This window comes from Triticum urartu, chromosome 2 (assembly GCF_003073215.2).
Source record: "Triticum urartu cultivar G1812 chromosome 2, Tu2.1, whole genome shotgun sequence".
NCBI lineage: Eukaryota > Viridiplantae > Streptophyta > Magnoliopsida > Poales > Poaceae > Triticum > Triticum urartu.
The window spans coordinates 180,905,863-180,930,173 of record NC_053023.1 but is presented as its reverse complement, the minus strand read 5'-3'; positions in this window follow the sequence as shown (position 1 = coordinate 180,930,173).

The following is a 24,311-nucleotide window of genomic DNA, read 5'->3' as shown; positions in this document are numbered from 1 at the left end:
TCTGAAAAATTCTAAAAATTTTAGTAACTTCAAAATAAAAGTAAACCAAACTCAATAATATTGATAGCAACTACTCCTACAAGTGCCTAGGGCCTATATCATGCATCAAAACTACTTTTGACCATATAAATTTGACATGCAAGCTCAAGAACAGGGTCACCTAAGCAGCAAAAATTTGCAGTGAATAAAGCACTAGAACAAAAACTAATTGGACCAATGGAGGGGTCACATACCAAGGAACAATCTCCCCAAGCAGTTTTGTGAGAGGTGCTTTGAGCAAGGAGATCGAAAATGGCAGCAAAACGAGCTTGGACTCGGGTTTGAGCTAGTTTTTCGTATTTTGGGGACGAAGATGAAGTGTGTGGCTGAAAGAATAAGTGGAGGAGGGCCACCGTGGGCCCACGAGGCAAGGGGGCACGCCCTAGGAGGGTGGGCGCGCCCTCCACCCTCGTGGCAAGGTGGTTGGCCCCCCTGGTGTGTATTTTGTTCCATAAATCCTCAAATATTCTATAAAAAAATCATATTTAATTTTCGGGGCATTTGGAGAACTTTTATTTTTGAGGTATTTTTATATTGCACGGATAATCAGATAACAAACAGAAAAATATTTATTTTTATTTTATTTAATATAAATAACAGAAAGTATAGAGAGGGTATAGAAGGTTGTGCTTCTAGTTTCATCCATCTCATGATCATCAAAAGGAATTCACTAACAAGGTTGATCAAGTCTTGTTAACAAACTCATTCCGATTAACATGAAACCGGAGAAATTTCGAATAGCACTAGGTTACCTCAACAGGAATATGCACATCCCCAATAATAAGTATATCATATTTCTTCTTGACAGTAGGAAGAGGAAATTCAAAACCTCCAAATATAATTGATGGAATTTTTCCGATAGAATTGATACTAAGAACTTGAGGTTGTTTCCTCGGAAAGTGTACCGTATGCTCATTACCATTAACATGAAAAGTGATATTGCCTTTGTTGCAATCAATAACAGCCCCTGCAGTATTAAGAAAAGGTCTTCCAAGAATAATAGACATACTATCGTCCTCGGGAATATCAAGAATAACAAAGTCCGTTAAAATAGTAGTGTTTGCAACCACAACAGGCACATCCTCACAAATACCGACAGGTATATCAGTTGACTTATCAGCCATTTGTAAAGATATTTCAGTAGGTGTCAACCTATTCAAATCAAGTCTATGATATAAAGAGAGAGGCATAACACTAACACCGGCTCCAAGATCACATAAAGCAGTTTTAACATAGTTTCTTTTAATGGAGCATGGTATAGTAGGTACTCCTGGATCTCCAAGTTTCTTTGGTATTCCACCCTTAAAAGTATAATTAGCAAGCATGGTGGAAATTTTAGCTTCCAGTATCTTTCTTTTATTTGTAATAATATCTTTCATGTACTTAGCATAAGGATTTGTTTTAAGCATATCAGTTAATCGCATATGTAAAAAGATAGGTCTAATCATTTCAGCGAAGCGCTCAAAATCCTCATCACCCTTTTTCTTGGATGGTTTGGGAGGAAAAGGCATGGGTTTCTGAACCCAAGGCTCTCTTTCTTTACCATGTTTCCTAGCAAAAAAGTCTTTCTTATCATAACATTGATTCTTTGATTGTGGGTTATCAAGATCAACAGCAGGTTCAATTTCTACATCGTTATCATTACTAGGTTGAGCATCATTATGAACATCATCATTAACATTTTCATTAGGTTTATGTTCATTACCAGATTGTGTTTCAACATCAGACGTAGAGATATCATTTGGATTATCAGGTGGTTCAGCAATAGGTTCACTAGAAGTTTACAAAGTTCTATCATTTTTCTTTTTCTTCCTTTTATAAGAACTAGGTGCATCAATTTTATTTCTTTGAGAATCTTGCTCAATTCTCTTAGGGTGGCCTTCAGGATACAAAGGTTCCTGAGTCATTCTACCAGTTCTAGTAGCCACTTTAACAGCATAATTATTTTTCTTACTATTCATCTCATTGAGCAATTGAAAGTGCAACTATCCCTAGGTGGTTTTGGTAATTCATAACAACATATAGCTCATTGAGCTAATGCTATTCCAAGATGACTATTTCAGGAAAGCTCAATGATTGGCATGGCATGGATGTGAAAGTGGAACCCTCAAAATGCTAAGGACAAAGGATTGGCTCAAGCTCAAAAGCTCAAGACTCTTCATTTTATATTTTAGTGATCCAAGATCACATTGAGTCTTTAGGAAAAGCCAATACTATCAAGGAGGGATGAGGTGTTGCTTAATGAGCCTTTTGCTTCATGTGCTTAGTGATATGCTCCAAAACCCTCAACTACTTTCCCATATCCACATATGACCTAAACCCTAAGCCAAACTCGGTCCTACCGATTCTTTCTATCCGGTGCCACCGAGTTTCACTTGTCATAAGCCACTGCCAAACCCTAGCAATTCGGTTCTACCGATAGGGATCTCGGTCTCACCGAGATGGGATTGCAAACTCTCTGTTTCCCTTTAACTTTTCGGTCTCACCGAAAGAGCAAATCGGTCCCACCGAGATTGCAATGTAAACTCTTTGTTTCCCTTTTGTAACTTTTCGGTCTCACCGAAAGAGCAAATCGGTCCCACCGAGTTTGCCTGACCAACTCTCTGGTTAGCTTATTACCAAATTTGGTCTCACCGAGTTTGTGTAATCGGTCTCACCGAGATTACGTTATGCCCAAACCCTAACCATATCGGTCCTACCGAGTTGCATGTCAGTCCCACCGAAAATCTCTAACGGTCACTAGGTTTACCTTTTCGGTCCGACCGAGTTTGTTGATTCGGTCCCACCGAGATTGGAAAACTGTGTGTAACGGTTGGATTTTGTGTGGAGGCTATATATACCCCTCCACCTCCTCTTCATTCGTGGAGAGAGCCATCAGAACACATACACAATTCCAACTCATATGTTCTGAGAGAGAACCACCTACTCATGTGTTGAGACCAAGATATTCCATTCCTACCATATGAATCTTGATCTCTAGCGTTCCCCAAGTTGCTTTCCACTCAAATCTTCTTTCCACAAAATCCAAATCCTATGAGAGAGAGTTGAGTGTTGGGGAGACTATCATTTGAAGCACAAGAGCAAGGAGTTCATCATCAACACACCATTTGTTACTTCTTGGAGAGTGGTGTCTCCTAGATTGGCTAGGTGTCACTTGGGAGCCTCCGACAAGATTGTGGAGTTGAACCAAGGAGTTTGTAAGGGCAAGGAGATCGCCTACTTCGTGAAGATCTACCGCTAGTGAGGCAAGTCCTTCGTGGGCGATGGCCATGGTGGGATAGACAAGGTTGCTACTTCGTGGACCCTTCGTGGGTGGAGCCCTCCGTGGACTCGCGCGACCGTTACCCTTCATGGGTTGAAGTCTCCATCAACATGGATGTAGGATAGCACCACCTATCCGAACCACGGGAAAAACATCCGTGTCTCCAATTGCGTTTGAATTCTCCAAACCCTTCCCTTTACATTCTTGCAAGTTGCATGCTTTACTTTCCGCTGCCAATATACTATTTGCATGCTTGCTTGAATTGTGTGATGATTGCTTGACTTGTCCTACAATAGCTAAAATCTGCCAAGAACTAAAATTGGGAAAAGGTTAAGTTTTTATTTGGTCAAGTAGTCTAATCACCCCCCTCTAGACATACTTTTGATCCTACAGCAATTCTTTTTGAGCTTTAAGTACTTGTTCTACTTGAGTGGTAACCATAGAAGCATGTTTGCTAACAAGTTTAAGTTCACCTCTAATATTAGCCATATAATCACCCAAGTATTTAATCATATCAGCATCTTGTTTTAATTGTCTACCAAAATAAGCATTGAAGTCTTCCTGCTTAAACATAAAATTATCAAACTCATCCAAGCATTGACTAGCAATTTTAGTAGGAGGGATTTCAGCTTTATCATATCTATAGAGAGAATTTACCTTTACTACATGTGTCGGGTTATCGGGGTCTGGAGGTTCTTCAATAAATAAAGGATTAAGATCATATGTTTCTTCGACAGACGGTAAATTAAGACCATGTATTTCTTCAATAGGAGGTAAATTCTTAACATCTTCAGCTTTAATACCTTTTTCTTTCATAGATTTCTTTGCATCTTGCATATTTTCGGGACTGAGAAATAGAATACCTCTCTTCTTCGGAGTTGGTTTAGGAATAGGATCATTAATTGGAGCAGGAGCTGGCTCAGGAGGTGCCCAATTATTTTCATTTGTCAATGTATTATTCAATAAGATTTCAGCTTCATCCGGTGTTCTTTCCCTGAAAAGAGAACCAGCACAACTATCCAGGTAATCTCTGGAAGCATCGGTTAGTCCATTATAAAAGATATCAAGTATTTCATTTTTCTTAAGAGGTTGATCAGGTAAAGCATTAAGTAACTTGAGAAGCCTCCCCCAAGCTTGTGGGAGACTCTCTTCTTTAATTTGCACAAAGTTGTATATTTCCTTTAAAGCAGCTTGTTTCTTATGAGCAGGGAAATATTTAGTAGAGAAGTAATAGATCATATCCTGGGGGCTACGCACACAACCAGGATTGAGAGAATTAAACCATATCTTAGCATCACCCTTTAATGGGAACGGAAATATTTTAAGGATATAAAAGTAGCGAGATCTCTCATCATTAGTGAACAGGGTAGCTATATCATTTAATGTAGTAAGATGTGCTACAACAGTTTCAGATTCATAGCCATGAAAAGGATCAGATTCAACCAAAGTAATTATATCAGGATCAACAGAGAATTCATAATCCTTATCAGTAACACATATAGGTGAAGTAGAAAAAGCAGGGTCAGGTCTCATCCTAGCATTTAGAGATTGCTTATTCCATTTAGCTAATAACCTTTTGAGTTCATATCTATCTTTGCAAGCTAAAATAGCTAAAGAAGCATCTTGATCAAATAAATAACCCTCAGGAATAACAAGTGGTTCTTCATTATCACTTTCATCCTCATAATCAGATTCAATATTTTCAATCTCTCTAGTCCTAGCAAGTCGTTCCTCGAGAAAATCACTAAGTGGCATAGTAGTATCAGGCATAGAGGTAGTTTCATCATAAGTATCATGTATAGCAGAAGTAACACCATCAATAACATGCGACATATCAGAACGAATAGCAGAAGCGGGTGTAGGTGTCGCAAGCTTACTCATAACAGAAGGTGAATCAAGTGCAGAGCTAGATGGCAGTTCCATACCTCCCCTTGTAGTTGAGGAATAAATTGTTGTCTTAGCGTCTTTCAAATTCTTCATAGTGTCCAGAAGATATAAATCCCACGTGACTCAAAGAATAAAGCTATGCTCCCCGGCAACGACGCCAGAAATTAGTCTTGATAACCCACAAGTATAGGGGATCGCAACAGCTTTCGAGGGTAGAGTATTCAATCCAAATTTATTGATTCGACACAAGGGGAGCCAAAGAATATTCTCAAGTATTAGCAGCTGAGTTATCAGTTCAACCACACCTGGAAACTTAGTATCTGCAGCAAAGTGTTTAGTAGCAAAGTAATATGATAGTGATGGTAACAGTAACGGTAACAAAAGAGTAACGAAAGCAAAGTAATGTTTTTGGTATTTTGTAGTGATTGTAACAATAGCAACGGGAAAGTAAATAAGCGTAAACCAGTATATGGAAAGCTCGCAGGCATTGGATCAATGATGGATAATTATGCCGGATGTGGTTCATCATGTAACAATCATAACATAGGGTGACACAGAACTAGCTCCAATTCGTCAATGTAATGTAGGCATGTATTCCGAATATAGTCATACGTGCTTATGGAAAAGAACTTGCATGACATCTTTTGTCCTACCCTCCCGTGGCAGCGGGGTCCTTACGGAAACTAAGGGATATTAAGGCCTCCTTTTAATAGAGAACCGGAACAAAGCATTAACACATAGTGAATACATGAACTACTCAAACTACGGTCATCACCGGTAAGTATCCCAATTATTGTCACTTCGGGGTTAACGGATCATAACACATAATAGGTGACTATAGACTTGCAAGATAGGATCTAGAACTCTCATATATTGATGAAAACATAATAGGTTCAGATCTGAAATCATGGCACTCGGGCCCTAGTGACAAGCATTAAGCATAGCAAAGTCATAGCAACATCAATCTCAGAACATAGTGGACACTAGGTGTCGATGTCAAAACCGGCGGATCTCGGGTAGGGGGTCCCGAACTGTGCGTCTAAGGCAGATGGTAACAAGAGGCAGGGAACACGATGTTTTACCCAGGTTCGGGCCCTCTTGATGGAGGTAAAACCCTACGTCCTGCTTGATTAATATTGATGATATGGGTAGTACAAGAGTAGATCTACCACGAGATCAGAGAGGCTAAACCCTAGAAGCTAGCCTATGGTATGATTTTATGTTTATATTTTTTTTCGACTAGCCTGGCCTCGGTTTATATAATGCACCAAAGGCCTAGGATAACAAGAGTCCTAGCCGAATACGCCGGTGGGGAGGAGTCCTTGTCTTGATCACCAAGTCTTGTGGAATCTTCCATGTATGCGGAAGCTGTCTGAACTGGCCCATGAGTATACGGCCATGGGGGTCCTCGGCCCAATCTAACAGATCGGGAGATGATGTGTTGAGTACCCCCTAGTCCCGGACACCGTCAGTAGCCCCCTGAACCGGTCTTCAAGTTAGGGACGCTCCTCGATTCTTCCGAACTGTTCTTCGTCTTCGGTTGTCGGTCTTGAAAACTGGTTCAACAAATCTTCTCATGTTCGATCTTGAGGATCGCCGAAATGCATTCGACGAGTTTATACGTCGGGTATCCGAGGAGCCCCTTTAAGTTTCCGGCCTTTATCAATGCCTTGTTATTTTTATGCCACACCTCGGGTTTCAAGTTGTTCCCGGGAGGCAGTGTCCTCTTGCGTCCGAGCTCCAACGCCGGACTGCATTCGAGTTATCTTTTGCAGACGAGCACCATCGTCGGACCGCTTCCGAGCTCCAACACCGGAATGTATCCGAGCTCCAACGCCAGACTATATCCGAGCTCCAACGCTGGACTACGTCCAAGCTCCAACGCCGGACTATGTCCAAGCTCCAACGTCGGACTGTCATAAATCACCTTGGTTCAAAAAAGTTAAAGGAGTTTGGCCGAGCTTAATGCCGGAAATGCCCTCTATGGAGCCAGCCACTAGCGCCCGAGCTTTATGCCGGACTACTTCTGAGGCGGTGCACCACCCCGGTTGTGGGCCGATTTTTGTCAATATTTTTGATTGGTGCAATTTATTCTCTGCCGAGATATATAGCCAGTAGCCCTCAAGGTGTGCATCGGTCTAAAACCCAAGATGCACATGAAGGATGACGTAAGACCGTTGATCCCATTAGCCACTAAGACTCAGGTTGATTTGCAAAATCGGCCTGAGGATCAAGTCCTAGCTCGGCAGAATACTTCAGGACACTAAAAGCGGCGTGTTCGGTCCTCGAGACTCAGGTTGGGTGCGTCCGACCAACCTGAGGATCAAAATCTCCTCAGAAACTATATTGCACATAAAATTTTCTGCATTGGACAGGCAATGCAGTAGCCCCCGAGACACTAGTCGGGTGGCAACACTAGATCAGGGGATCGATGTGCCCCTTTAATATTTGTAAATAATAAGCCCCAAGCCCAGTAGCCCCCGAGTCTTAATGCGGGCACGGGTGGCCGAATTAAGGATCGATATTCATAGTAAAATCACAAATTATGTGTAATGACTCTATGTATTCAAGTACTTTACGTCATTAATGCTCGGATTCGCATTGTACAAAACTTTGTTGACCGACCATCGGCTTCCACCTCGTCAGCCAGTAGCCGAGGAGTGTTTGTCCTACTTTATAAAGCCTTTATGAGGGCAAAGATTTACGACAAACAAGGCAATCTAGCCATATGGTTTTATAAACAAAGGTACGTAGAGAGATATGTTATATTACTGTTTAACATAAGAAATGTCTTCCAAAGAAAATAGTCCCGCTATCGGTTCCTTTCTTTGTGTTATCCTGCTAAGCATGATCATGAAACCTCAGCTCTAATGTAAGAGCAAAATATCGAGGATTTAGTTTGGGAGGCCAGTTAATAGCCCCCAGTAGTGTTCGGGACAGTCAGGGTCAGGCCGTAAACACTTCGGCCATTGTTATGAATGACCCGTCATTTAACACAGTCATCGGATCGCTGACCAGTTTACGCTTATTGTGACAGTCAGTTTTCGGCTTTCTCCACTGAGGTGCTTAACCATGTGAGCTGGAAGCACAATCGCAGTGGTTCTCCCTTTGCACACCTAGCCGAACAAAGCGGAACGTAGGAGGCAAGCGCAGGAGCCGGGCAACCCAACTATTGACCGAAGACACAATTCGAAACTGATGCATATATAGCAATATCATAGAATGTTTTTGCCGAATCTCTAAAGGTGTCCGGCGTTGCACTGCGAGACTTGTGCTGAAAACACACAAATAGTTTAAAAGTGCCAAAAAGCTTGGAAAACCAAAAAACATCAGTAAAAACATGACGTCCGAACAAGATCAAGTGTTCGGTGCCAATCCGAAAATTGGAAGAGAAAGAAAAAATTGTGCTTCTGTCGTGTTTTGACAACGACCAAGAAGAAAACACATTTACAGCTCATATATAAATTTTAAGAGCCCCCAAGTGACTTGGGTAAGAATTTTATATATAATGATTGTATGTACCGAAGTACTTATATCATATCTTTGTTCACCTGAACTTTAAACGCGTCTTAACCGACCGTCGGCTTCTCCCTCTTCGGTCAAGGACCAAAAAGTGTTATGTACTCCACCTGTCGAGAATATCGACAGTGTTTCCGATAACCAGGCAACCGGGCCATAAGGCTATAACAGACAAAGCGCGCTCAGGGAACTTATGCTATATTACAGACGAAGCGTAAGAAGCATCTTCGAAGAAAATAGTACCCCCACCGATACCTTTCTTCGGTGCTCATTATTACTATGAGACTTGTGCAATAGATTTTTTGTACTCACGAGTTCCGTTGTGTGCCGACCATGATTGAAAACAATAAGAGCGCTAGCTTTCGGCTTCACCCAGTCTGAGGTCAGAGCTCGAAGGACCCGGTCATGACAATCGCAGAGGTGCTCCCTTTACTCCCTAGCCGAACAATCGGGAACGTAGGGGTAAGCACATGAGCCAGGCAACCCAGCTTGCAAATCGCTTAAGTCAATATGGTGCATATAGTGGCGTAATACACGAACAAGGAACGAAGCCGTACAAGTATAATCATATGCAAGAGGAAAAGCTTCATAAAGGAAGCCCCCAAATAAACGGGTATTTGAATATGTGTGTCACAAACAAAGTTTGGACAAGGAAATTTTTTACAAGAAACTTTTTTCCAAAAAAGTATAATGCTTGGTCGAACCGAACACAAGTTAAAAATTAAAACTTTGAGCATGAAGGCGACTTAGCTGGTTAATGTGTTCGGCATTGATGACGCGGTCCGAGCTTGATGCACGACAAGGTTCCATCCCCCAAGCCGGTCCCGAGGTGGCGGAGCGGAGAGCTCGACACGCCGAAGTGGTGACATAGCACGGTTAATGCAGACCGGCAGAGTGATGCCGAAGTCCCCGGATCATTTTCCTGTGCACAAAAAATAGTGCAAACCGGAGATAATAGTAATAATAATAATTAAAAAAATCGTTGCATGATAAATAATTTATGCAAAGTGAGTAATAAAAGAAATATGGCCCGGTGCCGAAGTCAATGTCGATGCAGGGCGTCGGCGTGATGCGGTAAGGCGTGGCAAAGCCTGAATTCACAGGTCGGTCCGAGTTCCGGATGCGGTGTTCGCCGGACTATGTACGGAAACTGACCGAACCACCACACGACCGTTGTTAATGCGGCCATCATTTGATAGACCTGTGCACAAATGATGGACAAACCAGAGTAATAATTCCTTGGGAAAAATAAACCCAAACAAGCAAAAAATACTATGATTAATAGCACCTAGTTTATTTGTTGTAGCAATCCGAAGAAAAGCGACTCCCAAAATCGGGAATCGATCCGCACACCCATTGCCTGATGGGTGATAAAGCGATGGCCTGGTGATGCTAGCAAAGGTTGGCTCACCGAGGAAAAGCCTGTGGTCCAGCTAATGTGATGAAGCTGGTCGGCTGGTGACGCCGAAGTCTCCGAAGTAAGTTGATGAAGAGATGGTCTAGCCGAGGAGACGAAGCAGGTCGGTAAGGAGACGTTGCAGCTACCGTGTCAGCCGAGGTGTTGAAGCAGTTCGGCGTGATGAACATCGGCTTGAAGAAGCAACAGTGCGGCCATGCCGACGCATGTCACAACTTGTGACGCGGACAATGCCGGTTTGATAAAGTGACCATGTGGCGATGCCTGTGTTCCCGCTCCGTGTAATCCGTGGAGCGGCGATGTTGGTGATGATTTATCCTTCGCGATGCCGAACTCTTGTTCGGCTTGCCGAGATGATGATCGAAGGATTTGAGCTCGGCTCAATAAAGCGGCGACATGTGTAGCGCAGGTCGGCAGCCGTGGAACAATATCGCCGGACTGGTTTGACACCAGCGTGATGTTGAAGATCATGTTCAAAAGATTTTAAAGTTGGTGGGATGTGTTCGGGAACAAAACACAATACCCCATACAAAACTTCCTTCAAAAGGAATGTCCGAAATCCCGTTCGTAAAAAAAGACGAACTCGGGTCGGATTCGTTTTCACGCAGAAAATAGGTCCGAAAAGTGATGCACTAATTAGAAGGTTCCCGGAGTTTGGACGGTCGGATCGAGCTGAAATTTTGAGAGGTGTTAGATATAGGAATTCCGCAGCCGATCAACGGTTGGATTTTCCAAAGGACGTCCGAGCTAGAGGCTGGACACCACGCCCTAAACTCGTCCAGATTCCCGTCCAGATTTGACAGGGCTCCGGTATATCGTGGATTGCCAGAGATTCCCCCATCGGAACTCGACAAAATTTTCCAGGGTTGTTGTAGACTCAATTCCGCACAATTCCACTGAGGCGATCGTTAAAAAGACACTTGAGGAGGCGGTGGCGGCAGACACAAGTTTGCTGTCCAGAAAAACAGCACAGTCGCCCGAGGGCATGTTGACGTTGAGCCCCCGGTCTCCTTGGATGATTCCTCCATGATCTTGATAGAGATCGGAGTTGATGTTTATAAAGGCCCTCATCCGAACATGACGATCGGAGGTAGGGCGCAGTCCTTGGTCGAACCAAGGTGACTAGTCGAGCTGGTGACGAAGATACCGAAGTCGTAGTTGATCTGCAGGCGAGCCATCAACCTTTTGCCGAACACACAGCGGAACTCTCAATGAAAGCACCAATGTCGGTGTCAAAACCGGCGGATCTCGGATAGGGGGTCCCGAACTGTGCGTCTAAGGCGGATGGTAACAGGAGGCAGGGAACACGATGTTTTACCCAGGTTCGGGCCCTCTTGATGGAGGTAAAACCCTACGTCCTGCTTGATTAATATTGATGATATGGGTAGTACAAGAGTAGATCTACCACGAGATCAGAGAGGCTAAACCCTAGAAGCTAGCCTATGGTATGATTGTATGTTTATATATTCTGTCGACTAGCCTGGCCTCGGTTTATATAATGCACCAAAGGCCTAGGATAACAAGAGTCCTAGCCGAATACGCTGGTGGGGAGGAGTCCTTGTCTTGATCACCAAGTCTTGTGGAATCTTCCATGTATGCGGCAGCTGTCCGAACTGGCCCATGAGTATACGGCCATGGGGGTCCTCGGCCCAATCTAACAGATCGGGAGATGACGTGTTGAGTACCCCCTAGTCCAGGACACCGTCACTAGGGATCAAACTCTAACAAAACTAACTCGATTACATGGTGAATCTCATCCAACCCATCACCGTCTAGCAAGCCTACAGTGGAATTACTCATGCACGGCGGTGAGCATCATGAAATTGGTGATGGAGGATGGTTGATGATGACGACGGCGACGAATCCCCCTCTCCGAAGCCCCGAACGGACTGCAGATCAGCCCTCCCGAGAGGTTTTAGGGCTTGGCGGCGGCTCCGTATCGTAAAACATGATGATTTCTTATTTTCTATTTTTTTTCTTCCCGGAAGCAGTTATATAAAGTTGGAGTTGGAGTCGGAGGGTTTCCAGGGGGCCCACGAGGTAGGGGCGCGCCCCCACCCTCGTGAGAAGGGTGTGGGCCCCCTGGTCTTCATCTTTGGCGAGGATTTTTTATTATTTATTGTAAAATATTCCGAGGAGTTTCAGGTCATTCCGAGAATTTTTATTTTCTACACATAAAACAACATCATGGCAATTCTGCTGAAAACAGCGTCAGCCCGGGTTAGTCCCATTCAAATCATACAACTTAGAGTCCAAAACAAGGGCAAAAGTGTTTGGAAAAGTAGATACATTGGAGACGTGTCAGATACCAGTGCAGATGACGCAACTGAGCTCAAGTGGGAGCTCGATGAAGATCTTGTTCGTTGTTTTGTGTCTTTTCCGGTTGATCAGTAATGGAGCCCAGTTGGGACGATCGGGGATCTAGCATTTGCGGTTGTCTTTCTTTATTTTGGTTCCGTAGTCAGACCTTTGTTTATACCTCGGATGATGTATGATATATTTATGTATTGTGTGAAGTGGCTATTGTAAGCCAACTCTTTATCCTTTTCTTATTCAGTACATGGGATTATGTGAAGATTACCCCTCTTGCGACAAACCTACCATGCGACTATGCCTCTAAGTCGTGCCCCGACACGTGGGAGATATAGGTGCATCGTGGGTGTTACATTATGTATCCGAGGAAAGACTTACAAAGTTATTGAATATGAAGGACACTGTTGGATAATAATCCAGCAATAGTTCTGGTGGTCCACAAGAGACTGATGTGAGCATCGATACTCAACCAGAAGAAGAAAGAATGCAAGGAGATCGGATTATAGAAATAACTGACTAATTCAAATCTCAACTACAATGGAATCGTGATTTCTAATTCAAGGAATCAGATGCAACGCTCTGACCAAAAGACAAGTAAGTTGAATAGACATAGATCGACAATCAATCAAGGTTTGATTTGCCGAACACCAGCTCATGTCCGAGGTGACGTCTGAGCCGAAGGGAAGAATTCTAATTGTGGTTGATGATTGTGAGCATTCACAAACATCTTGAACCAAATATTTCAAATGAAAATGACAAAGGATACCAATGAATATTGCCAGACCTATGGAAAGTATCCATAATGCAAGCAGACAAGTAGTTGGAGAGGATTATCTGAAGATCAGAGAGTATCTCAAAGTATCTTGTGAATCACATGATCAACTAGGGATGAACAAATCCTCGATAAGTGTGAAGAATTACCCATAGATGTATTTAAGCGGAAATGGAGTTGCAAGGCAGCAGGCAAAAGGATTTTTAAAAGTCGGAGAATATTTTGATGTATATTGTAATAACAAGAAACAACTAGGATGAATGTAAGAATGCCAAGTGTATGTAGTTATTCATAGGACTTATCGGAGATAGGGAATTGTAAAGGTGATGAGCACAACGATCTCGAGAAAACATTGAAGAGTATCTTTGAAATCTTCTAATGAAGCAGGAGATCATCTGGAATGAAGGGGCTCTCCGATAGGAAGTGGTTACGAGAACCTAAATTAGAGTTAGTAAATATGTTTAACCCGAATGGAAGAGAGATCAAAGTCTCGGAGTATAGACGAGGAGTAAAATATCCTAATACCACCCAATGGCGACGTGGGCCCGTAAGCGCCACATCCATGTTAGTAAAAGTTTTATAATTACTAGACTCAAATTCGGCCAAGAAGTTGGAAAGGGGGCTACCTACAGGTAGTCGGCTCTGATACCAACATGTGACGCCCCCGATTCAATCGTACACTAATCATACACGCAAATGTGTACGATCAAGATCAGGGACTCACGGGAAGATATCACAACACAACTCTAGACACAAATTAAAATAATACAAGCTTTATATTACAAGCTAGGGGCCTCGAGGGCTCGAATACACAAGAGTCAGCAGAAGCAACAATATCTGAGTACAGACATAAGTTAAACAAGTTTGCCTTAAGAAGGGTAGCACAAAAGCAACAACGATCAAAAAGGAAAAGCCTCCTGCCTGGGAGCCTCCTAACTACTCCAGGTCGTCAGCGGCCGTCATGTAGTAGTAGGCACCCTCGGGGTAGTAGTAGTCCTCAGTGGTGTCGTCTGACTCCTGGGATCCGTCATCTGGTCGCAACAATCGGGTATGGGGGGAAAAGAGGTAGCAAAGCAACCGTGAGTACTCATCCAAAGTACTCGCAAGACTTACATTAGATCTAAACTACATGTGCATCTGTATCAAAGGAATGGGTTGTATCTGTGGACTAAACTACAGAATGACAGAAGAGAAGGGGAAAGCCTAGCCTATCGAAGACTAGCATCTTCAAGCAGCTCCAAGCATCTTGCAGCATTACAAGAGATAAGAGTGGCATATTATAATATTAGCAAGTATGTTGTAACATTTCCCACAGATCACTTCCTCGAATCACTGCGAGGAAACAATCCCCGAGCCATCATATCCATTACATGCCTCAACATCTAGTATCCAATTCTAGTTGTATCGATCGGGATACAACTCCGAGTGTCCGTTAGCATGGACCCGACTATTCGAATAGATAGAATTCTTCCCTGCAGGGGTGCACCAACTTACCCGACACGCTCAATCAACTCTGACTGGACACACCATCAGGTCATGACCGACCTCGGCCGATCAACACACCACAGCCCTACCTAGGCTCGATAGAGAGGTCAGCACGCCGGTCTAAATCCTAAGCGCGCAGGGGTCTTGGGCTCATCGCCCTTTGCACTCTTGCACGTTGCGTACGCGGCCAGTGAGCAGACCTAGCTACCTCCTTTAACAAGGTAGGTGCTTACGCAGTCCAACCCGGCGCGTGTCGCTCAGTCACTGATGTCTGGAAAGCTTCGGCTGATGCATATGACACGGAGTGCCCATACTTATTCCTGCGTGGTGGTTAGTGCGAAAAAGGCCAGAGGCCTACTCGGATCAAATATCCAAGCCGTTAATGTCCTGATAGTGCGGTTACGATCAATGATCCACGATATGTGGTCCCTTCGCCCCGTCTCACGGACTTGCGACAAGGGCTAAGAATGCCCGGCCACGACGCATGGAAAACTTGCGGGTATCCTCCAGATCAACCCGATTTCACATCACTCGCGGGTACCCCTCTGGGCTGACCCGATGTCATCATGGCTCTGTGGTAAGTCAAAGTAACCGTGTGTCTGAATCAGCAAGGGGAAAACCTAAGGAATCACCCTCGATGGATTCACACTCGATGTAACCATCAAGGTAGACTTGGAGGAATCTCCCTCGTTGGTCCACACTTGAGGGGTTGCACAATAGAGTCATTATCGAGAGTGGTCAAGGAGGAATCACCATCGATGGCCATGCCCGAATAGCTACACTACAGGGTTAACATCAGAAGTGCTGATGAGGTATCACCCTCGTCACTCGATTGTAACTCTGCAGAGTCGTACAATTAAGGGGGGTGATGTGCGGTGTCGGGGCCTAGACGTCGATCACGCTATCGAGTCATCGAACATAAAGCAGGGGCAACTGGGACAAGGTAAGAGTCACTAATGGAACTCTAACCAACCTATACTAAGCAGGTATGGTATGAAAGCAGGTAACATAAATAGGCTATGCATCAGAATAGGATCGTACAAAAAGCAGTAGGAGTTCTAATGCAAGCATGAGAGGGAAAGAAATGGGCGATATCAGAATGCTCAAGGGGGGTTTGCTTGCCTGGAAGCTCTGCGGCAAAGAAAGAAGGGTCGTCGGAGACGTACTCGATCACCGGGACAACATCGGTCTCGGGGTCTACCGGAGAGAAGAGGGGAAAGAAACAATAAATATAAAGCAAAGAAAGCATCATAAAGCATAACAAGGTAATACGCGGTGTTAGGGGTGAAGTAACGTAGTGCTAGACGTTGCAGGCGGAGAGGGAAAACATCTGGAGGGGGTTTTCCAGCGTCTGACGTTTTCCGGACAGATGAAAAGAGAGGGGACGGTTCCATGTTAAGCATGCTATGGGCATGTGACAGATGAACGGACCACGTATTCGGATTCGTTGGATTTTCAACTTTCATGTATAAAACATTTTCATCGGAGCTACAGTTGAATTTATATGAATTTCTAAACAATATTATGAAATTATCTATTAATTCAAAAATAGATCATAAATGCTAAGTATACCCAAAAGTACACCCGGCCCGTGGCTGTGTGGGGCTGACAGAGGGGCCAGTCAACTGCCCAGTCATTACTTGAATAGTCAATTTTGACTGGTCAAAGGCCCATGTGGGACCCATGTGTCATTGACTCAACAGTTAGATGATTTTAATTGATCTAATTAAATCATGGGGCCGAGCTGTCAGTGTCTATTAAATTAATTAAATTTAGTTATTAATTCTAAGTAATTATAATAAATAAAACAACAGGGGCTAATCCCCATTGAACAGAGACGGCCCGTTCGAGCAATGGCTCAAGGCCATGGCTGGGACGCGCGGCCGCTACAGAGGAGCGCCGACGGCTGGTGCCTAGTGCGCGGGGCGGGAGCAGGCACGGCGCCGGGCCGGAGCGGCCGGAGGCGGCGGGGCAGAGGCGGCGAGCATCACTCGGCGCGGCGTCGCGCGGGAAGCAGCGGGGCGGCAGAGGCAAGCGGCAGAGGCTAGCGGCAGAGAGCATGCGGGGGAGGCGCGGCCTGGGGCGCGGGGCGCGTAACCAAGGCAGGGCCTGGGCATTGCCGGAGCGAGGCGGGCGCGACGGGCGTCGTCAGGGGAGTAGCAGAAACAAGCGGCAGCAGTGGCGCGGGGCAGCGGCAGGCCGGGGCGCGCATGCGGGGGGAAACCTGCAGGCGGCGGCAGAAGCAGAAGTACGCGGCAGCGGCAGCGCGGTAACAGCAGCAGATAGCAGTGGAGCAGCAGGCAGAGGTGGGCGCACGCGTGGATGGGCGTGGCTGAAGGTGAGGCCATAGGTGCAACATGGACACGTCCAGGAGCGAGAGGCGCGCGCGGAGCGGAGCTCCGGTGCGGCCATGGTCGTGCATGGCCAGGGGAAGCACAGGCCGCGGCGGGTAGCGGCAGGGCGCGTGGTGGCCGGAGATGACCGCAACAACGACGACTGGTGGCAACAGAAGGCGGGGCTGGTTGGGCTCGACGGCACGGGTGATGTTCGAGAGACCCAAGGCCATGGGCAACATCAGGGTGATGCCCCGAGCTCGATAGCGTGCTTGGTGAAACCAAAACAGCGCTAGGTTGACGGTAAGATGCGCAGCGGCGACAACGGTGCTACGGCAATGGTGGCAGTAGTTGCAAGCACCATATCGAGGCGATAGCAGAGGGGAAATAGGTGGAGGCTCACCGTGGAGCTCAAGGAAGGCTCGACGAAAGCTTTGGCGCAGCAGGGGCGACGAATTTGATGACGATGGTTGGCGACAGCTGAGGAGGAAACGGTCGATCCCGGCGTGGTGGCGATCTCCTGCTCGATCTGCTCCTCAGAGTTGATAAATACGACACGGGCACAGCTCCTGGCGAGGTCTCAGCCGGCGAGGTGAACGATGGCCACACGGACAGAGGAGGCCATGGCGATGGTGCTTCGGGCTTGTGCGGGGGAGGAAGAAAGCGGCACGGGGGAAGAGGGGGATTGAATCTAGGGTTCACTAGTGGGTCGTGGGGGGTCACCTTATCCAACAGGGAGGCCGTGGGATGGCCGGCACGCGGCCATGGCGGCCGGGTGCACGCCACGCCTCCCGTGCCTCATGTAGCGAGGAAGGAGAAGGCCGGTGGTGGGCTGGCCCAGGTTACTGTACCACTAGGCTTCTAGTGCACAGTAAGCACTTAGCCTTTTTCCTTTTTATTTTGCCTGTTTTATATTTTAGCTACGGCCTTGCATTTTATTTTTGCTTCCAATAAATTTAGTTGCATACAAAACTTTTAAATTTATACTAGGCTATATATTAAAGAAGCCCATAAAGTTTGAGGTCATTTGGAAATGTATAAATATTTGTTTAAATTGAAAAGCCTCAATCTAACTGCCGGTTCACTTTATAATTTCCTAGGGATTAATTGGAGAGTCAAATAATGTTGGGATCAACATGACAACGATCAGGGGAATTTATAGAATATTGTGAACATATTAGTTTTACTGTTTGAAGAAAAATGCATTCGACTTCATTTTAAAATTGAAATTGGCTTTGATTTTTATCAAGGGGCAATTTGGCTTAGCTAATCTTGATGACAAGACACCATTAGTGTGAGGTAACTGTAGCTTAACTTCCGGGGTGTTACAGCTCGCTACTGAAACTTAGTGGGTGTGCATCCAACTTGCATACTCATGAGACCTCGGGCATTTGAGGAAGCCCGTTATCAGACTATTCAAGCCAAGTTCTATAATGTAAAAATTTCCACTAGTATATGAAAGTGACATATCATGGAGACTCCATATATGAAGAACATGCTCCTACTTTGAAGCACAAGTGTGGTAAAAGGATAGTAGCATTGCCCCTTCTCTTTTTTTCTCTCATCTTTTTATTTTCTTTTCTCATTTTTTTAGAACAATATCATGAACCTCATTCCCACTTTTTTGAGGACTCGTGAAGCTCCATCATTCTTTACCTCATTGGGACAATGCTCTAATAATGATAATAATTACACCTCTTTTAAACTTACAACTCTAATGATATGACTATATGAATGCCTCTCGCAATGTATCAGGATGTGCAATGGTCTAGTGTAACATGTATTACAATGATGAACGATGGCATTGCCACAAATATCATGTAAGCTCTATATGATTACATAAAGTAATATGATGATGAACACACAAGTCATGTGAATAGTAACCATGGAAGTTGCATGACAATATATCTTTGAATGGCTATGAAAATGCCATGATAGGTATGTATGGTGGTTGTTTTAAGGAATGATATTATAAGGGTTATGTGTGATAGAGCATATCATATCACGGGGTTTGGATGCAGCGACGAAGTTTGCACCAATTCTTGAGGTAAAATGGGAAATGCATGGTACCAGAGAGGCTAGAAAAATATGGGTAGGTGGCAGTGTTGTATTAGTAATAAAGAACTCATATACTTATTGTGAAAGTTTTATTAGCCCTCAAAGCAAAGTACTACTTGCATGCCCCTAGGGAGGAGGTTGGGAGGAGATAACCATCACGCGCCCCCGATTCGAACAACACAAAGCATTTCAAATAGGAATAAATATACTCCAACATCCCCGTCATGCCATGACCGACACTTAGATGAGTAATACATAACAAACTTTAATATCAATATTCTTACTAACCAATTATTATGAACTAATACTCTTTCATAAATCACATGCTTCATATTCAGTGATTTACATGAAAGTTTTTATTATACCACTCTTGTATACCTATCATTCTTGGACTAGTCTTATAACCCGTGCAAATTACCACTTCCTACTTAAAAACTCTCAAAAAGATATAAGTGAAGCATGAGAAATCATTTTTATAAAATATAACAACCACCGTGCTCGAAAGATATAAGTGAATCACATGAGCAACTGCCTAACTCAAAAGATATAAGTGAAGCATGATACGTCTCCAACATATCTATAATTTTTGATTGTTTCATGCTATTATATTAGCAATCTTAGATACTTTTTATACTATTTTCTATCATTTTGCTAGCCTCTTCGGTACCGTGCATTGCTCTTTCTCACCTCGAGAGTTGGTGCAAACTTCGCCAGTGCATCCAAACCCCATGATATGATACGCTCCATCACACATAAGCCTCCTTATACCTTCTTCAAAACAGCCAACATACCTACCTATCATGACATTTCCATTGCCATTCCGAGATATATTGCCATGCAACTTCCACCATTCCGTCTTATGACATGTGCGTTCATCATCATACTGCTTTGCACGATCATATAGAGCTGACATGATATTTGTGGCAAAGCCACCATTCATCATTGTTATACATGTTATGCTAGATCATTGGACATCCCGGTACACTGCCAGAGGCATTCATATAGAGTCATCTTGTATAGTTTTACCGAGTTGTAATATTGAGTTGTAAGTAAATAAAAGTGTGATGATCATCATTATTAGAGCATTGTCCCAGTGAGGAAAAGGATGATGGAGACAATGAATCCGCCACAAGTCGGGATGAGTCTTCGGACTTAAATAAAAATAAGAGGCCAAAATATCCCAACAAAAAAAGAGATAAGGGGAAATGTTATTATCCTTTTACCACACTTGTGCTTCAGAGTAGCATCATGTTCTTCATATAGAGAGTCTCCTGAGTTGTCACTTTCATATACTAGTGGTAATTGTTCGTTATAGAACTTGGCTTGTATATTCCGATGATAGGCTTTCTCAAATGCCCGAGGTCTTCATGAGCAAGCAATTGGATGCACACCCACTTAGTTTTGGAGGAACGGGTTTTCAAGGAAGTTGTTGATTTGTTTTTTCATGTGGTTTTTCCTTTTTTTTTTGGGGGGGGGGGGGGGTCACGTGGTTTTTTTTTGTTTTTTTGTGGTGAATGTTGACCCACTTTCGCTAGTTTTTCCGTTGTTTTGTTTTCGTGGTGGTTTCTGTGTTTCTCTCACTAGGTTTTCTTTGGTTATTTGTGTTGGTCCCTCGGGTTTTCCTGGTTTTTCTAATTTTCTTTTTCGCTTTATTTTTCCAAAACTTGTCTAATTTTTTAGTACACACTGTAGATTTTTTGTATACATGTAAAACATATTTTTGATATACGTTGAACTTTTGTTAAATACATGTTGCAAATTATTTCAAGTATATGTTTTGAATATTTTTAAATACCTGTAAAATATTTTCTGAATACACATTGAATCAGTTTTTCGAATGACTCAAACATTTTTGAAACTAGCTGAACATTTTTTACAATTATTGAGCATTTCTTTATAATAGAACCAACATTTTTTAAATGTCATATTCATTTTTTTGAATGGTGTGAAACAGTTTTTTGAATGTGAATATTTCTTACAGTGTCCAAACAGTTCCTAAAAATTTCACAAACACTTTTTTGAAATGTGAGAACATTTTGAGGTATATTTTTGAATGCTATTTACATTTTCTAAAAGTTGGGTGAACATTTTTTAACACTGCATAGACATTTTATATACAATATTTATACTTATGATATTGTGGAAAATAAAATAAAAATAGATTCTTTTTAGTTTTTTTGTTTTGGGAAAATAACAATTTTCTCAATAAATGTTTTTCGAAGCAAACGAGAGAACCAAGCAATGTCGCATGCGACTATGTTTCTTGGGCTGGCCTATTTATAGAGTGTTGCAGGCGACACTGCGCTCGGGATGCTCACACTATGGAACCCGGTAGAGGGGATAAGTCTTCACACATCTGATGGGCCAGGTAGTTAGTAACTTTATGTTTTTGATGTTGAAAGAATATGTCAAGGCCCTATAATTTTTTGCAGACATTTCCACACCTTGTTTTGGTCCTTGCAACCCGAGTTCCTATGCAATGCTTATGAGATCTCCTATTCGGCGCGGTCAACGCCACGAAAGTTTCTTGGTGCCCACGCGCCATCCCTCATGGGCTGGCCTATGTACATGGCGAGCGCTCGATCGCATTTACTGGTCATGGTTGATAGTTGACGAGTCAACCATTGATTTTAAAAAAAGAGAAAAATTTGCAAAACATGAAAATGATCGTGAATAAAAAAATGTTTGATTTTGAAAAAAGTTCATGAGTTTGAAAAAACGTTCAACATTTTTTTAAATCAGTGTATTTGAAAAAAATCATTGATTTCCAAAAAGTACATCAAATTTGAAAACAATTCATCGAATTTGAAAAAAGTTCACCATAGGAGAATTTTCATATATTTGAAGGAACATTTACGAATTTGAAAAAAAGATTCTTCAAACCAGGAAGAAAAATGGGGAAAAGTAAAAGTAAAAAATAAAAAGAAAAGAAGAAAGGGAAAAAGATGCAAAAGGCAGTTGGCAGTTTGGGCTACACTCACGGGCAAACAACAGGCTTTTAGGCCAACTCCACCGCGTGACCCTATCCTGTCCGTCCCCGTCCATTTGGGGTAAAAGGAACAAATAAGACGACTCAGCGCGCGACGGTCCGGACCCATCTGATTCGTTTTGTGTTCGGGCTGACCCATTTCAAGCACAAACATGCACCGGGTTTGGGTCGTGGCGGACAACGAACGGACGCTTCGAACGTCCGCGGCAGGGCCTCGTGGCAGGCGGCCACCTACCTCTCACCCGCCAACATAAATGCGCACGGGCGGGTGGCCCCACATGTCATCCACACAGCGAAGAGTCGTCATCCTTCTTAAATGGGAAGCCGTGGACTGATCGTCGTCCACACTTCCCACTTCGGCCCCTCTCTACCCCCTCGAAACCCGACACCCTAGAAACCCTAGCCGCTCCCCGTCGTCGACCTCGCCGGCCGGCCGTAGCCATGGGCCTTTGGAACTACGGCCGCAAGGGGAAGCACGACCGTGAGGCCGGCTCCTCCTTGGGCCGTCGCCGCCGATCCGTGAAGGAGGAGGAGCCCGCGTCACCGCCGCGCTCCTCCCATCGAGCCCCCGCGTCACCCCCGCGCTCCTCCCGTCGAGCCCCCGCGCCGGCCCCCTTCACCATTGCCCCTAGGCCCGCCGGCAATCGTGACCGACAGTACATCTGCGTGGACGTGTGCCGGAGGTACTGGGAGACGAGGACGCCGGTCCTGTGGAGCGACGCCCACCTCCCCAACGGATGGCACCTCTCCGCGGACCGGGTCCCCATCCCGCCAGTGCCGGTGACCGGCCGTGCCCGGCGCGATGAGATCGCGCGCCGCCGCCGCCTCCTTCCCGACGACCTGTACTACTACCACAGGTATGCCCCCGACCCCCCACTGTGGGACACATGGCTCCAGGACGAGCACGACGTGCGGCGCGCGTCCTACTTCGTCGGCACCGTGTCGGGGCCGCGGAGGCCATGTGCAGAGGCGCGCGGGCGTACGCGGGGGCGAGGCCTGACGCCCACGCTGTTGCCTTCTTCGTCTCCGTCGCCACCTCCCCCTCCTCGCATGACAGCGGAGGAGGAGGCCCGTCTCCTGCAGCGTGTCATGGACGACTCCATGAAGACGCACGACGAGCGGCAGTGGGACGGCCTAGAGGAGACCATGGCCCTCTCTGCCGTCGGGGACGTCGCCTTCCAGGAGCTGCAGATGGCGGCCGTCACGGAGGTTGCGATGGAGGAGGACCCGCAGGCCGCGTTCCAGCAGCTGCTGGGCCAGGGGTGGGGCTGGTCCTACACTGCTCTGGAGATGGCCGCCGGCGTGGGCGTGAACTGGTGCCCCACTCCACCACGGTCACCGGAGCGGGAGGCGTCGCCACGGGAGGAGGTGGTCCCAGCACCTCCAGCCGTCCAGCCCGCCCCATCTACCACGCACCGCCGGCCCACCTGTGGACGCCGCCGGCCTACGTCGACCTCGTCAGCGACGACGACGACACCGGCAGCTAGTGAAGACGGCGACGGCCACGGCACCGACGGGCGCGGCAAGAGCGCAGGGGGCGTTTTTTTATTTTGTTTTTACATGTTAATTATGAAACTGGGCCTTTTAAGTGGCCGTGGAAACTGGATCGTTTTGTGGCCGACCCCTATATATGTTTTATGTTTTTTAAATGCGTTTATTTACTTTTTTAGTTATTTCATTCAAGTTTTTATATATTTTTATTCAGTCCACCCCGGATACGATTTGGGGTGCGGCCATGCGGTGGGCACACGCACGACCCATCTGACAAAGCCGGACACGGGCGAACCCATCGGCACCCCAAAGAGACAAAATCGGGCCAATCCGGACGTCCGTTTGGGATTGCGCGGTGGAGTTGGTGTAAGTGCATCTAGTGCCACCCCTAGTTGGTTTTGGAGTATTGACGACAAACCTAGTTAAGGGACTAATGTGTTTGTGAGAATTGCAGGAAAACACAGGTAGAAGTCCCTCATTGATTCAGTTTTACTACCAGAGATGACCCCTAAAAATGTATGAAGACATTGAAGACAAAGGTGGTATATGAAGATATTCACACTGAAGACTATGACAAAAGAAGACACGTCATGAAGCCTATGGAGCTCGAAGACTTAGATCTCTCGTAGTTCTTTTTATTTTGTGTTGAGTCATAGGAACCACCGTACTGTTAAGTGGGGTCCAGGAGAACCAGTCAGAATGACTGAAGTGATGCCTAAACCAAAAACCTATGTCTTCGAGTGAAG